The sequence below is a fragment of the Hemiscyllium ocellatum genome, chromosome 38 (genome assembly GCF_020745735.1).
Source record: "Hemiscyllium ocellatum isolate sHemOce1 chromosome 38, sHemOce1.pat.X.cur, whole genome shotgun sequence".
In the NCBI taxonomy this organism is placed as follows: Eukaryota; Metazoa; Chordata; class Chondrichthyes; order Orectolobiformes; family Hemiscylliidae; genus Hemiscyllium; species Hemiscyllium ocellatum.
In genome coordinates this window covers 38,097,546-38,113,204 of record NC_083438.1, presented here as the reverse complement: position 1 = coordinate 38,113,204, position 15,659 = coordinate 38,097,546, and positions in this window count along the sequence as shown.

Sequence of the window (15,659 nt, the reverse complement as noted above, 5' to 3'; positions counted from 1 at the left end):
AAAATGGTTGTTGGTAATCTCCATCAGTAAGAAAACACTGACCTTGGGCATCCACAACAATATAAAACTGCCCGAGACAACAAACAGCAGGATGATGGATTTCCGCCTGTTGACCATCTCTGCATCTCCTCTCTGGTCCCTGTTACTGGGAGCTCGGAGACCCCTGCGTGCCGTATTTGCCAAGACAATGTGCCTGACGGTCAGAGCATTGAACTGTAGGATCAGGAGGTAGTGGATCAATGGGTTCAGCATCTGGTGGAGCCAGTAAAATGACACCCATCCTGGCACGATGAAGAACTCTGGTCTGATGCCACAGCCCCAGGGTACACCACCCCATGTGCCCAAAGATTGGTATTTGTGGTAAAATGGAATGTTCCTCAAAATGCTCACTGACCAGACAATGGTTACCGCTGAGGATGCTGTTCTGGCAGAGCAATATCTGACTTTCAGATTGTGGCAACAAATGGCCACAAAGCGATCAATGGTGAAAGCGATGGTCAACCAGACAGAGCAGTCAATAGCAGCATAGCTCATGATGATGTTAAAACTGCACACCGCTGTGTAAAACAGGAAGGAAACTGGGAATTATTTGAAACCAAGTGTTGTGAGCATTACACTGAATACAATGACGAGGAGATCTGCTGTTGCCATGGAAATGAGGTGCGTGGATATACCTTTGGTGATGCCACACTTTCCACGCGTGAGAATCACAATCGTCATTAAGTTAGCTGGAAGAGACATTGAAAAATTATTCTGCATGTGGGATCATGAACCTTCACTGCTGCAGTATGCATCAATATCAAAAACAGGGACAGGGACTGTTGCAACAATAAGTACAAGAAGGATTTTAAATGGATAACCACCAGATGCCCAGAAATACTTTTTATCATCTACGGTGCATGTCTTAGAAATGATAAATTTTGTAATTAAGGAAGGGCATAACCAAGATTGATCAAGTTCCCACAACCAGAATTATAGATAGTTGTTAATTTTTTGTGTGATGCTGATTGAGGAAGAGGGATTGGTGAGGAAACCAAGTATTATTGGTGCCTTGGAATATTTAATATCCAATAAAGCAGGCAGAAGCTGTGTTGGCTTGATACTGCATGTGGAATCAGCACCTCAGACTGACTAGCACACCATCAGTACTGCTCAGCAGGGCAAAGTTTAGCATTGTGCTGAAATTCTGGAGTTAACTCTGAACACAGAATTTTGAAATTCAACTGATGCAAACAATTGAACCAAAACAACTGAGTAGGATGAGAAAGCTGAACTGAGGGAGTTATAAATCCTCAACATGTTATTGGGATGAGCTAGTTATAAGTTGGACAAAACTGCCTCATTCTAATTGGTTCCACACAGAACTCTCCTTTGCAAACAAGATAAATATGCACAGAGTGAATGATTACAAATTCTAGCCAATCTATTCTTGACTAAGAAGAGAGTGAAGGTGAAATGACCATGTGGCAAACCGCATGAAGTGTTTGATTTCACATCCAGAGCAAATGACGGACGTTATGCCTATCCCAGCATTCTGAATTTGATTTGAATGGAAAGCTGATGGATAATGGGAGATTAAAGTTCTCAATGCATTATCTGCAAGATGGTCTTTTGTAGAGTTACATGTTCAACCTGTCGGCTGTAGGACTTGAGGGAGAGTTTTCATGTTATTGAGTATTTTGTCTGCCATGTGTCTGGTTGCCAATTCTACCAGATCACATGGATTGATTGGAGCAAACGTTAGAGGCAATGACGAATTTACAAGAGCTAGAGGGTGTGATGCTACCTTACTACCACTCTTGCCATCTCCCCCACCTTAAAATCTTCCTGAGCAGCTCTAGCAAATCTCTCTGTCAGTATATTTGACTACGTGCAATTCAGGTACAATCCATCCTTCTTGTACAGTTCACTTCTACCCCAGAAGAGATTCCAAAGATTGAAAAGTGTAAACCTTCTCCCATGGACCAGTTCCTCAACCATGAATTCATCTGCTCTCTCCTCCTATTCCTACTCTCACTAGCTCGTAACACTGGGAGTATTCCAGATATTACCTCTGTCAAGGACCTCATTTTTTAAAAAAAATTTCTATCCAATTTCATACATTCTCCCTTCAGAATCTCATCCTTTTCCAATCCTATGTCATTGATTCCAATGTGTACAATGACATCCTGCTGGGCCCTCTCTCCTTTGAGAACATTCTGCACCCTCTCTTCAACATCTTTTATCCTGGCACCAGGGAGGCGACACATCATTCTGATTTATTGCTGCTGGCCACAGAAATGTCTGTTCGTGCCTTGGACTGTACATTCCCCTATCGCAATTCTTTTGCTTGGAACCCGACTTACCCCTCATTGCATTACAGCCTGTCTCAATATCAGAAACTTGGCTTCCATGCTACGTTCCCCTGAGAGTCCATCACCCCCTACATTTTCCAAAACAGCATACTTGTTTGAAATGGGGATAGTCACAGGAGACTCCTGCACTACCTGCACTACCCCTCCTAGCTTTCCTGGAGTTAACCCATCCATTTGACTGTATCTGCGGCTTTTCTCCCCTCCTATAACTGCTATCCATCACACCCTCTAGCTCTTGTAAATTCCTCATTACCTCTAACTTTTGCTGCAACCAATCCATGCGATCCGATAGAATTGGCAACCAAGCACACTTACTGCAGACAAAATAATCAGTAACATGGAAACTCTCCCTAAACTCCCACGTCTTACAGGATGAGGATGTAACTCTAAAAAAAATCATCTTTGTTCCTTCACAATCAATAGATCCAGAAAGATAGCATTATCTGTTTGCTCTAAACAAAAACAGTGCTCCAGGCTAACTTAGTATTTCTGGTTAATATTTTTAAAATTTAATCATCAGGCAGATTTCAATAAAATTTATAATCAAGAAAGAACCCATTCAGAACAGCAACCGTATAGCAAAGTTACACATTTAAAACTATGCATTTATCTGTTCCTGTGCTGTGAGCTCTCCCACATAGGTTCCTCCAAGGTCAGCTGTGAATTTCACTTTTTAAACTTTTTCCTAGACCAATTCTGACGTCCAGAGATACAGGAACTCAAACAGCAAAGGTAGCAACTGTGCAGATTCATTGCTGGGTCAGTTACCTCCCTCCCTCACTGACAATGTGTTCGCTGCCTATCGTCTGTCTTTCTGTCTTTTAAAAGTGCTGTTGTTTTGAGGGGTTTTTTGCCCCAAAGTTCCAAAACAATGCAACAGCATACAAAACAGCAATTTCTGCTCCTGGAATTCGAGGAAGTGATCTCCAACACCTAAAATACCTCAAAACGGAGCAGCTCCTGCAGCCATCTTCTCATCCTTCATTTTGGATTTTTTTGATCTGTCGGGGAAATCAAGGAATGCAGAGAAAGAGCAGGATGTGAGGAATTTCCCATCAGCCAAGATCCGAGTTATTGGTGAAGTAGGCTCAAGGGAAATGGTCTTCAGGTTTAGGGTTTATTCTGCTCATGGTCCCTATACCACCTTCATCATGTTCAGTTCGAAGGACACTGGGCAACCTCTTTCCTCTCTCCATACAACTGAAGATTCTCATTCCTGGTAACATTCCCGTGTAATGGCACTGCAGCTTCCCCAAGGTCACTCCTTCAATCAGTCCATCCACATCCCACTTCCAAAGTAATCCATCAAATATCTCACCATAAAACACAGACAGAACTATAAACACCACAGTCAGTAACGGGGAAGATCTCCTCACCTGGAACACAGACAATTGCAAAGAAATGGAAGAAAGCGAATAAGATCTGTAGAATTATTGGTCCTTGCATTGTTAATGTTGGGCAATCTCATTCATTAACTCTCGCGCAGGGCTTGGAGTCTGGACTGAGCCCCTGGGATAAGAATCAACACTCATTTATACATGATCGTAAACACCGTGTGTGACATCTGGTGTCACTTCCAGTTGACTAAACACTCTCTTAAAAATCATTCACATTACATTGTACAGCCCCACAACACTGGCATATTCCACATGGAGATACAAAAGGATTGTAAACAGCACTCTCTAAAGAATGCTCCTTAATTTAATACTTGTACTTGCTTTCCAAACACTGTTCTAACAGTGTTAGTTTTTCTACTTTTTTTCATTATCCACCTTCTTTCTCTCACATGTCAATCACTCAATATATTATCGTCCACGGAGGGTTGACATCCTGGACTTACGTTCCAACAATAGACTGCTGTCCTTTATCTTGTCAAGAGGGAGTTCACAACTGTGCTTTGAATATTAGTAGCACCAACATTCGACTTGCAATTGACTTTAAAAAAAAATACCAGGGAACATTTTATTTCTCAAACAGGTGGTAAAATTCACATCAAACTCTTTTGTGATGATTATCAAATTGTAACAGTCTTCCACTGAAGAAAACAAGAAAACAATCAGATGGGTTTTAACTGAGCCCATTGCTGCTCCATCACTTAGAGTCTCACTGAAACCATTTCTATCCAGCTGAGTCCATTGGAACTCAACTGAGGTCAGCTCATGCAGCTTTCACACCCCTGAACTCACTCTGTTTGAGTTCAATACAACACCCAGATGCAATGGGTCCAATTCCAATGTCATGGCACATTCAGCAACAAATACGCATTTGTTCATATCACTAAGTTGCTCAATATATTCCAGTCGCGTTAATAGACACTGTTGGACAGATCTGCCGTGTTTTTTTCTCTTCAACCATGGATCTTGTGTCATGAATCCAGACACATAATGGATAAACTCATCAAAATATTGTTGAGGAAGGACATATGTTGTTGCAATTTTTGACTTGCACTCATCAGGACAAAGAGCAAGAATGCAAATTCAATCCAAAAACCAACATTGATGCTATATCGTTCGGAGTTAAGGCACAGACTGAGAATGCTAACTCTTACCAATGAACATGGAACAGTTGTGAGGGAAATGATGAGAAAACGAGCAGTGTATTTAACGTTTGTCACAAAGTATGAAAACATGACTTTCCATCTGGCAGAGAGACTGAAATTTTGACTTTTTGTGTAATCTAACAGGAGGAGGTTCCTTGACTCACAGAAAGGTCAGTGTGGGACTTGTTACAAAATAAGAATTCAACATTGTACCAAGAAAGCAGATACATCTATACACGTGTAACAATCAGGACAAGGAATTCAAGAAACATTCAAGACAGTCACTGCAGTGATAACATTTCTCAATGGTGTTTGGATTGGATTTGGAACCCAGTTAGGCTTCAGTTTGATAAACCCATGGTTACACTTGATCAGTGTAAGTTCATCACTGTGTAAGGGACCGCTCCGCAGGAAGGTGGTACTGGGCTTTGGGGAATGTACAGTGTGGATTCAGCTGAATGACAGGAGGAGATAAAGGATGGGATGATGTGTGTGGAAAGTGGGAAACAGGACCGGGACTGTGGGCGGGGCAAACAGTCTTAAAATGTGAGCCAAGTGCATTGAAAGACTGATATCATAAAGTACCTTAATCATTCAGGTAGAGTGAGGATCTGGATACCTTCTCCCCAATCACTAACCATGCTGGGAATGAATTACATCCTGCATTATTAGCACGGGAACAATTCTCTTGTACAAATAGACAAAGGGTGAGTGAGGGAAATGGAGCTGCACCATCTGACTGAATGATATGCAGCACCAGTGGGCTTCAGAATTCACCCTTTCTGGGTCTCTGAAAGTGGGGTCAACTGTCCCTTTCCACAGGGGGGTTTTCAGGGAGAGCAGAGGAGAGGTGAGGGAGAGCTGTCAGCTACTCAGTTATCTTGGTTCAGTTCCCTGCACAGAAAGGACAGATGGAGAGAGAGAGAGAGAGAGATAGGAGCACACTCTATGCAGTCTGCTGCCCATCCTCAGGGATGATGAAGAATAAATGCTGTCCCAGATAATGACACCAGTATGCTGTGACTGAGTAAAACATAAAAGTAGGTGGGTAGGGTGGCAGAGTTGGAGGAGCGAGGGGTATTGATGGACAAAAATTTTATAGACTTAGCTTTGTGAGTTTTGAAGAGATTGCAGCAAGAGGCAGGTATGAATGGTCTGAAGAATTTCAGAGACTGGGCAGCAACTTTTATGATTCAACAGGACAGTCAGAGAGCCCTTGATGTCTACAGCACAGCACATCGAATCTACACTGGTCAAAAGCAACCACCTAACTATTCTAAAGCTATTTTCAAGCACTTGCTCAATATCCTGGAACATCTCGCCATTGTAAGTGCACATCTAAATACTTCTTCATTGTTAGAAGGGTCTCTGCCTCTCCCACCCTCACAGGCAGTGAGCTCCACTTTCCCACCACCTCCTATGTGAGAGCATTTCCCTCACATTCCATCTGAACAGCCTGCCTCAACCTCAAATCGATCTCCCTGGTTATCCATGCCTCCAATCAATGGGGAAAGCCTCTTCCTGTCTCTTCTGTCTGTGTCCCTCATACAGTTACACATCTCAACCATCTCTCCCCTCAGTCACCTCTGCTCCAAGGAAAGAAACCCACTCTGTGCAATTTCTCCACATAACTGAAACTCTGTCCAGCCCAGACAACACGCTGGTACATCTCCCTCTGTAACCTCTCCAGTGTAAACACACCCCTCCTATCATCAATTCCAGAACTGCACACAATACTCTTTCCGTGGTCTAACTGAAGTGCACTGGAAATCCAGCCCCACGATTCACTAAGTTCTCAAGAACGTGAACATTTGATGAAAGCACCACATTACCCAATTGTGCACAAATATCCAATTTCTGTGAAAGGAATATGCACACCTTTTTAGCATAATCGTGAAAATAACATTATTGTGTTCAAATTACTGTTAACAAATTGAAAAAAAATGTGTTCAATTGCCAAACTGTAACTTCATTTCTTCCACTTCAAAGACTTTTGTTCACTCAGAGAGATGACCAAAAAGGACAGAGAAGGAAAATATTTTATGCGCTAAGATAAAATAAAATCAAGTAAACATGTGCTGCTCTCTTTCAGAACCTTTCAATTTCTTCAAAAAGTTTGATGATGAACGAGGTTGTGGGGACAGCAATTCTCTGTCGGCCGTTCACTGCTTGAAAATTTGACATTTCTGTTTGTGTGGAAGTGATTTCCAATTGTCCCTTTTACCAGAGGGTTTTCAGAGACAGCAGAGGAACACCGAGAGGGAGCGCTGAGCTATCAGGGTGTCTTCATTCAGTTCCCCATGCAGGAAGGAGAGAGTGATATAGATGCTCTGTCTTCACAGGCTGGTCCTTACACTGTATTCTCCACACACTTGGCTGCACTGACCTGTCCAGGGAACAAGCAAGAGATTGTCACTGTCCTGAGCTCTCCCGAACACACAACAGGTGCTGATTAAAAACCAATCAAATGGTGTCTTTCCCGGCACATACCCTCTCTCTCACACACAAGCACAAACGTACACAGATTCATGCACGCACGCACTTTCTGTCTGTCTTACGCAGACAGATGCACACACACACACAGAAACACGCACATGCTCTGTCTCTCTCACACGCACACACACACACACAGACACACAGACTCTCTCACACACACAAAAAGTTTTTGAGACACTCTTTTGCTGTCCCAACAGACAACAATGTGTATAAAACTGTCAATATGTTCCACTAATCTTTTTAACACTGAACAGAATTTACTACACAGTTTTCTTGTTCATAGAACAACGTTTTGCCCCATTTTTTTTCCACAGTCAATAATAAAAGTAAAAGTGTCTTTATATGCCTCCACCCTAAAGTGAGATGAAGCACATTTCCCAAGATGCATTTCTTCACCAAGTGTCTGACACACAGACAACAGAAAGCAAAACCTCCCTCCATTGGCACTGAATCATCCCTGTTTTCTTCGTAATCTTTTGTCACTTTCCTTTAAGTTGTTAATTAATTGGTTTCACATTCTAGACAATTCATCCACTTTCACATTATCTTGTACAATGAAGGGAGAGCTCCTACCTGCCACCTTTGTGAAACAGATGACAGAAGTTGGTTATCGATTAGGTCACTCTCCAGGAATTGGTCTGGAAAAGACCTTATCTCAGGCAGAGTGCAGATGTTGAATGGTAACTGGGATATCATGGAAGAGACAGTCAGTCTGTCAGGGCATGGTCACAAGTTGGGTTGGATTTGGGCTGAGTTTCTATTAATCTGGCTATTGGCGCTGCAGGGCAAAGATTTGAAATCTTCCTGCCTAACTTCCTTAATCAGCTCTTTTGAACTCAGGGAACAGAAAACTAAGTTATAAGTATGACTGTCTTTATCTGAGTGATCTGTAAAGGAGAGTCTGATACACATTTCAAAAAGTCAAGCAAGAAACCATCATCCCTGCCCATGAACCACCCTGTGAACCACTGAAATAATTTGGTCAGCTTTCTCACATTCTTTAATGTATCCCTGAACTGTTAGTTTGTCTGTCTACTGTGTGAATGAGACTGAAAACAGCTATTGGGGTTTAAAATGTAGACTAATTGGAATACTTTGCTGTTTATATTTACTCTGTTAACATTGCCCCTTTGTTAATAAATTGCTAAGCCCTGTATTTGCCATACAACCCAGGGTCTGGAATTAATTATTCGCAGAGTCTGAAATGGCTATTTAAAAGGCTGGTTAGGAAGCATTGCGTCAATGTTGACGGTCTTTGAATGATTTAATTTTACTGAATTGTGAATACTGAGGGAGGGAGGATGGTGTAATCCAATAGTCTGTCTCCAAGTTTTAACAGTATTTCAATATCATGTGACTTTTCCCAGCCTCAATGGGCAATGAAATGCACCATGGGATTGCAAACTGACATAAGGTGATCCGCATCACTCTTTTCCTGCTCCGACATTCAACGTTCCTCTCAGGGCTAATGGATCACAGGGGTTAGGGAGAAACCAGGAACAGGGGACTGAGTTGGATAGCAGAGTAAGTATACATGAACCTCTCCCTGTCTCTGAAATCTCCATGCATCCCTCAAAACCCTCCCTATCTCCAGCCCCTACACATCCTCCTTATCTCCGTAACCTCCTCCAACCCCTACATCGCCCACCTCTGTTACCTCTTCCAGTCCTCACAACCCTCCCTATGTCTGTTGTCTCATACAGTCCCTACACCCCTCCCTAACTCTGTCAATTCCTCCAAACCCAGCACTCCCAAATCTCTCTAAAACCTCCATCAACCCCAACATCACATTCTATCTCTGTAAACTCCTCCAGCTCCTATACCCCCTCCCATTCTCTATAACTCCATAAAGCCCTTACATCCTCTCCCTATCTCTGTAACCTCCTCTAGCCCCTATACCCCCTCCCCATCTCTCTAACCTCCTACAGCACGCGTACCCCTCCCTTTCTTGGTAACACCCTCCAAATTTTCAAACACTCTCCCCAGCTGTTTCACCTTCAGTCCCTGAAACTGTTTGTGGAGATTCCTGAGAAATTGGATGAAACAAACACCACTCATTAGACATGAGAAACTTCAGAACCGAACATCTGTGTGAAAATATCATTCCACCTGGTCCAAAAAACCAATCGTGAAGTCGTCTCCACAGACATGGGAAAGATTCCAGAAGGAACTAGTCAATGAGAAACTGAAAGAGGTATCAGTGGCGTGTGATGTCTCTTTGCACGATTCTCCAGTAATGGACAGATTTGCAAATATTATTGAATATATCTAATTTTAAGCTCATGAAAACCTGCCTTCTGTGCTAGATATGTGTTTGTTTTTTTTCTCTGTTTTCCAATAAACTTCTGTTGTCGACAAAGCCTATGATGCTGTGTGTCGCTGTGTCGCAGTGATAAACCGTGAGGTTAATGAATGCCAAAAATTAATTATACCAGAACTGAGGTCACAGTTTAAAGGTACAGGGTAAACCATTTAGGGCTGAGACCAGGAGAAATGTCTACAAACACAGAGTGGTGAGCTTCTGGAATTCTTTATTAAAGCAAACTGGAGAGGGCAAAAGATTGAGTGATTTCAAGATGGAGTCAGGTATAGTTCTTAGCACTAAAGGGATCTAAGGATATGAGGAGAAAGCAGGAACAGGGGACTGAGTTGGATGATCAGCTATGTTTATATCAAATGGGATTGACAATGAATTGATGGGATGAATGGACTACCCACGCACCTATATTTTATGTTTCAAGATGATCTATCAATTCAGGTTTCATTCTGGGATTGACCTTGTTCCATAGTACAATCAGTTTGGACATTATCACGTTGATGATTCATTCCTGTTTTGACTGATCCCCACTGACTGTTGGACGGAGAGTGAGGAATCTCATTGTTGCGTGCAATGTTTCATTCCTTGCCACTTACATTTTCCCACAGTTGGCAATTCTGTGATGTGAGGTGGTTCCTCACTTGCTCAGGTAGAAAAGGTGAAAAAAGGAGAAGTCCATTCAGCCCTCTGAGCCCATTCTGTCACACCACGGCTGTTCCGTCCCTCTCCTTGTTTGACCAACATGGCTCCACACGCCTTGCCACACTCACCCAACCAAAACATCACCATCTGAGCTTCAACATGGGCGAGAACTGAACTGAACTCTGGGAGAAAAGGAAGGCTGGTTCTCCATAGGGAGATTTCGGGGAAAAGGCAACTTTACTTTAGATGGAGCCATTAATTGTGTCTGATGCACTGGAGACCTGTTCTGGAGTGAAAGGATCTTACCCTCACATTTACTGAGTAAATGAGAATATTGTGTCTGAAATGGTAACTTTCTACAGTGGGATCTGATACAATATTTCTCTAGGCTTAGTGCCTAGAATTTAGTCGCTGCACACAATGTCAAGGGGAACAGTGTACCAAATTCACACAACTCTGGGCTTCAGTCACGACACCCACAGTAATCCGTCCAGTGTCTGACATAAGAAGCGAAATTCGAATAACCCATTTCCTAAACCAAGCATTTCCAAAGCAGCAGTGAAAACCAAACACACTTATTTGTTCATGAAAGTCCTTGGGGTGGGAAAGGGGAGAGATTATAATTTGTTCCATTTCTATTTTCAAACGGCCAGCGTAGAGGGAATGTGCAATGTCATAGGAATGTGCTTAATGAGCCTGCTCAGTACACTGGAATAACATGGACTATGTCACAGGGGGTTTATCATACTGTGTACATAAGGAACCATTTACAATTCAGTTTCTGAACTTGACCTGTAGACTCAATGAATAGGGGCACAAAACATGCAACAACCAATAATTTTAGAGATTCTGTTTGTTTTCTTAAAAGGCCTTGCAATCGTCTGTCTTCCAGGTGAGGAGATCATCTTACCCTCTTAAATTATGGTCCTCTGTCTATTTTTAATGGTTAGTCATTAGAAAGTTGACTTTGAAATCAAGAGAGTTAAGAATAGAGTGGTTCTGGAAAAGCGCAGCAGGTCAGGCAGCATCTGAGGAGCAGGAAAATCGACGTTTCAGGCAAAATCAAAAGCCTCCTGGTATTAATCGCCAAAGTGGGGAGCAAGGACATTATCTCTCTGCAGTGTTTCATACATTGTACTCAGGGAGATAATTGTGTGAAGGGTGAGAATCTTCAGTGGGGTGAATAGATGAAAGAAGTTGTGCATTGACGTGAGAGCTGTGAGAGGTGGTGAGAGTGTATGGGAGATGATTGAAGTTATGATGGTGCACAATAAAAGGCGAGAGGTGTTTCCATGACTGGACCATTCTTTTTCCAGAGGAACGGGATTTTGAAAGAGCCAGAGGTGGAATAAGATTCCACACAGCAAGCCGGGATAATTGGAATTCCCTTTCTGCACCGATGCTGCTGAGGTGCTCTTCAGGGGAACAATTTCTAAGGAAGTTTTGAATAGGTACAGGAAAAGGTCAAAATCAAAAACAAACACTGTGAGGAAAGACTGGCACAGTGAGAGTGTGAGTCCGAATGAATATTTCTTTCCTGAGTCAGCAGTATGGGTGGATTGGGATCCTTCTGTGCTCTATAATCCTGTCAATCTCTGATGGTGTATGCCATCATACAAAACACAATCATTGAAGGGGCCTTGTGTAAGGTACAGCTTTGGATGAGAGAATAAGAGAGAATCACTCACTCAGGGGTTAGTTTTCAATCATGGAGCAGTACAGCACAGAAACAGGCCCTTCGGCCCATCACGTCTGTGCAAAACAGCAGTTGAATATTCTGAACACTACGGAAGCATATTGTGAAGATGAGGGATGTGATTATGGGTGAGAAATATTGGTGCAGTTGAAGTGAGAGGCAGCTGAAAAATGGAAGCAGACCTTATCCAGCAACTCCCGCTATTGAGTGGCCTAAATGACGAGCTAGTTTCCAATTTATGAATGCGATGTTAGCAGCACTGACTGGGCCAGTACTTATTGCACAGTTACCAGTTCATAGTCAGTGACATTGCTGTAGGTCTGGAGTCACATGTGGGACAGACAAGGTAAGGATGTTTGTTTTCTTTCAAAAAAAATATGCATAACCAAGATTTATTTTTACTCTTGCCAATTATTTCATAGTTATCATTAAATTCTTAAATGCCAACTCCTTTTAAATTTAAAATATCTGGCTGGACTTCAGCCTGTGTCCCGAGAACATTTCTCCCATCTCTGTTTGTGTACATCAATGGGTGTGTAAGATCGGGGTTGGTGAGTTTAAATTGAAGCTAGGAAGTATATTACCTTGTTGAATATATGTGTTCTATTAAAGTTACAATATGAATAATAGTTTTGTATTTTTCACTGTAATATATTGAAAACATTATTGACCTTGCAATGATGTCAGTGACAGTACAGTCTACCAAAGGTTGGGATAAATTTGCAAATATTAATTATAATGTCTGAGAGATCTGTGAAAGTTACATTATGAATAATAATTTTCTTCATCATTAAGTATAAGCTTGATGTTCTATCTACATTACCAGTAAGGTCTGGTTAAGAACAACTGAGTAAAATTGAGTAACATTCAATGTTTTAATTTCATTGGGTTGTAAATCTAATGCTAGCAGGGCAGTTTTGATCTGGCAGGGAGTCCTTTTGTCATAACAATCGGGTTAATGGTGTACTTTACACTGAATAACATTGTTATATTGAAAGGAATAAGGGACAGGGCCAGTGAGGAAAGGCAGATAATGGCACATTGCTCTTGGAAAGTCACATGTTGGTGAACCTGAAGCTTTTTATTGCAGTCTGCAGTTTCTCCATGCCAGCCATTAGAATCATCCTTCTAGATATTAGCAATTTCAGAATTCACCATTTGTCATGGTGTGATTTGAATCAATCCTCCACAAATCATTAGCCAGGTATGTTGTGTTGCTATTCTGGTGTGATTACTACTCTGCCACCAAAATTGTCACGGACATGAATGTTCACTCTGTTAATCATTCGTCAAGACCCGCATTATCTCCAATCTTCTCAATTTATCTTGCAGCTGATTTGGTGACAATTATGATTCTCTGCCGTGGACAGTGTGGCATCACCAAAGGTGTTTCCCTCTACCTAATCTCCATGGCAACAGCCGATCTACTGGTCATTTTGTTTGGTGTCATAATCAATGCGCTTGGTCACAGGTACTTTCCATTCTCATTCTTGTTCTACACAGCAGTGTGCAGTGTAAATGATGTATTGGCCTATGCTGCTATCGACTGCTCTGTCTGGTTGACGATCACTTTCACCTTTGACCGCTTTGTGGCCATTTGTTGCCACAATCTGAAAGCCAGATATTGCTCTGCCAGAACAGCAGCTGCCGTGGTAAGCACTGTTTGTCTGGTGAACATTTTAAGGAATATCCCTTTTTACTTTAAGTACCAACCATATGGTACATGGGGTGGTGTGCCCTGGGGCTGTGCCACCAGACCAGAGTTCTTCACCTTGCCAGGATGGGTGGCATTTTTCTGGATCCACCAGCTGCTGAACCCATTGATCCCCTACCTCCTGATCCTGCTGTTCAATGCGCTGACCGTCAGGCACATTGTCTTGGCAAATCGGGCACGCAGGGGTCTCCGAGCTCCCAGTAACAGGGACCAGAGAGGAGATGCAGAGATGGTCAACAGGCGGAAATCCATCATCCTGCTCTTTGTTGTCTCGGGCAGTTTTATATTGTTGTGGATGCCCAAGGTCAGTGTTTTCTTACTGATGGAGATTACCAACAACCATTTTTACCCCAGTTATGACCATCCTGTTATGATCGCTGACATATCTGGGACAATGCTCTTCTACCTGAGCTCCTGTACAAACACTGCCCTTTATGCCCTGACCCAGAGTAAATTCAGAGAGGAGCTGAAGAGGGCTCTGAAATACCCCTTCACTCTCATCCGTGAATCACTCCCTGCATTTCAGTAACAAACACAGGTGGATATGCAGCTTCCCAATGGTACATATCCCTCCGTGAATATTTCCTGGTCTCAAAGCATTTAATCTTCCATGAATGGAACTCTCATGTATTGAGTTGAGGACGGGAACATTTCTCTCATTGCTGAATGCAACATTGTCCAATTCTGGAAGCATTTCCAAACTCCGTTGCTCATGAAAGTTCCCTATTAGAGTTTCTGAGCACTGGTGAATATAAAAATATTCAATCCTCCCTTACGCACACACACAACCCCATCACTCCACTGCTAAACTCTGAAATAGCTAACACAAAATCTGATTCAAATATCAAAGACATGGCACCACACAGCCTTACATCCCTCTGTGTGTGGTGCTGTTGGTATTTCTGATGTGTCTGACCAACTCTGCATGAATTAGGAGCAATAGCTTTGTACATTTAATATCTGTGAATGGTGTGTGATGGGGTAAATATGATCTATGATGATTGGGCTTAAATTTGAGATATTGATTATGTTGCCTTGTTGATTTTTTATGTTCTGCTACGGATACATTTTGAATAATAAATAGGTATTTTTCATTGTATTACCAGGACACTATCACTAGGCTGTAATGAGCTCCTTGATAATGCCCTGTTAGTCAGGTTGTACCTCAATATTAGATTAAATTAAATTCCCTACAGTATAGAAACAGGCCTTTTGGACCAACATGTCCACACCAACCCTCTGAAAAGTAACCCACCCAGACCTGTGTTGACCCCTGACTAATGCACCTAACCTGATTGGCAAATTAGCGTGGCCAATCCACCACAACCTGCACTTCTTTGGATTGTGGGAGGAAATCAGAGGAAACCCACACAGACACAGGGAGAACGTGCAAACTCCACACAGAGAGTCATCCGAGGTGGAAATCAAACTCAGGACCCTGGTGCTGTGAGGCAGTATAGCTAACCACTGAGCCACCGTGCCACCCCAATTGTGCATTGACTTTTCATATTTTTGTTTTAGAAACTTGAGTTAAAGCTGAGAATTGAAAATTGGAACTTGTGCAGCAATGAGTTTCCTTTTTTTAAAAACAGTAGTACAAAATACAGTTGCTTAATGTTGGAAAATGGCCTCGAAAGATAAAACAGATTAATACTGCTCACAGGACACTGGAGACAATTGGAGAGAAACCCACCCAGATCCCTACCCTATACTTACCCCTGACTAACACCCGTAACACTGTGAGCAATTTTGCAAGGCCAATTCATCTAACCTACACATCTCTGGATTGTGGGAGGAAACTGGAGCAAACCCAAGCAGACACAGGTAGAATGTACAAACGCCACACAGAGAGGCAGGATTCGAACCCAGGTGCTGTGAGGCAGCAGAGCTAACCACTGAGC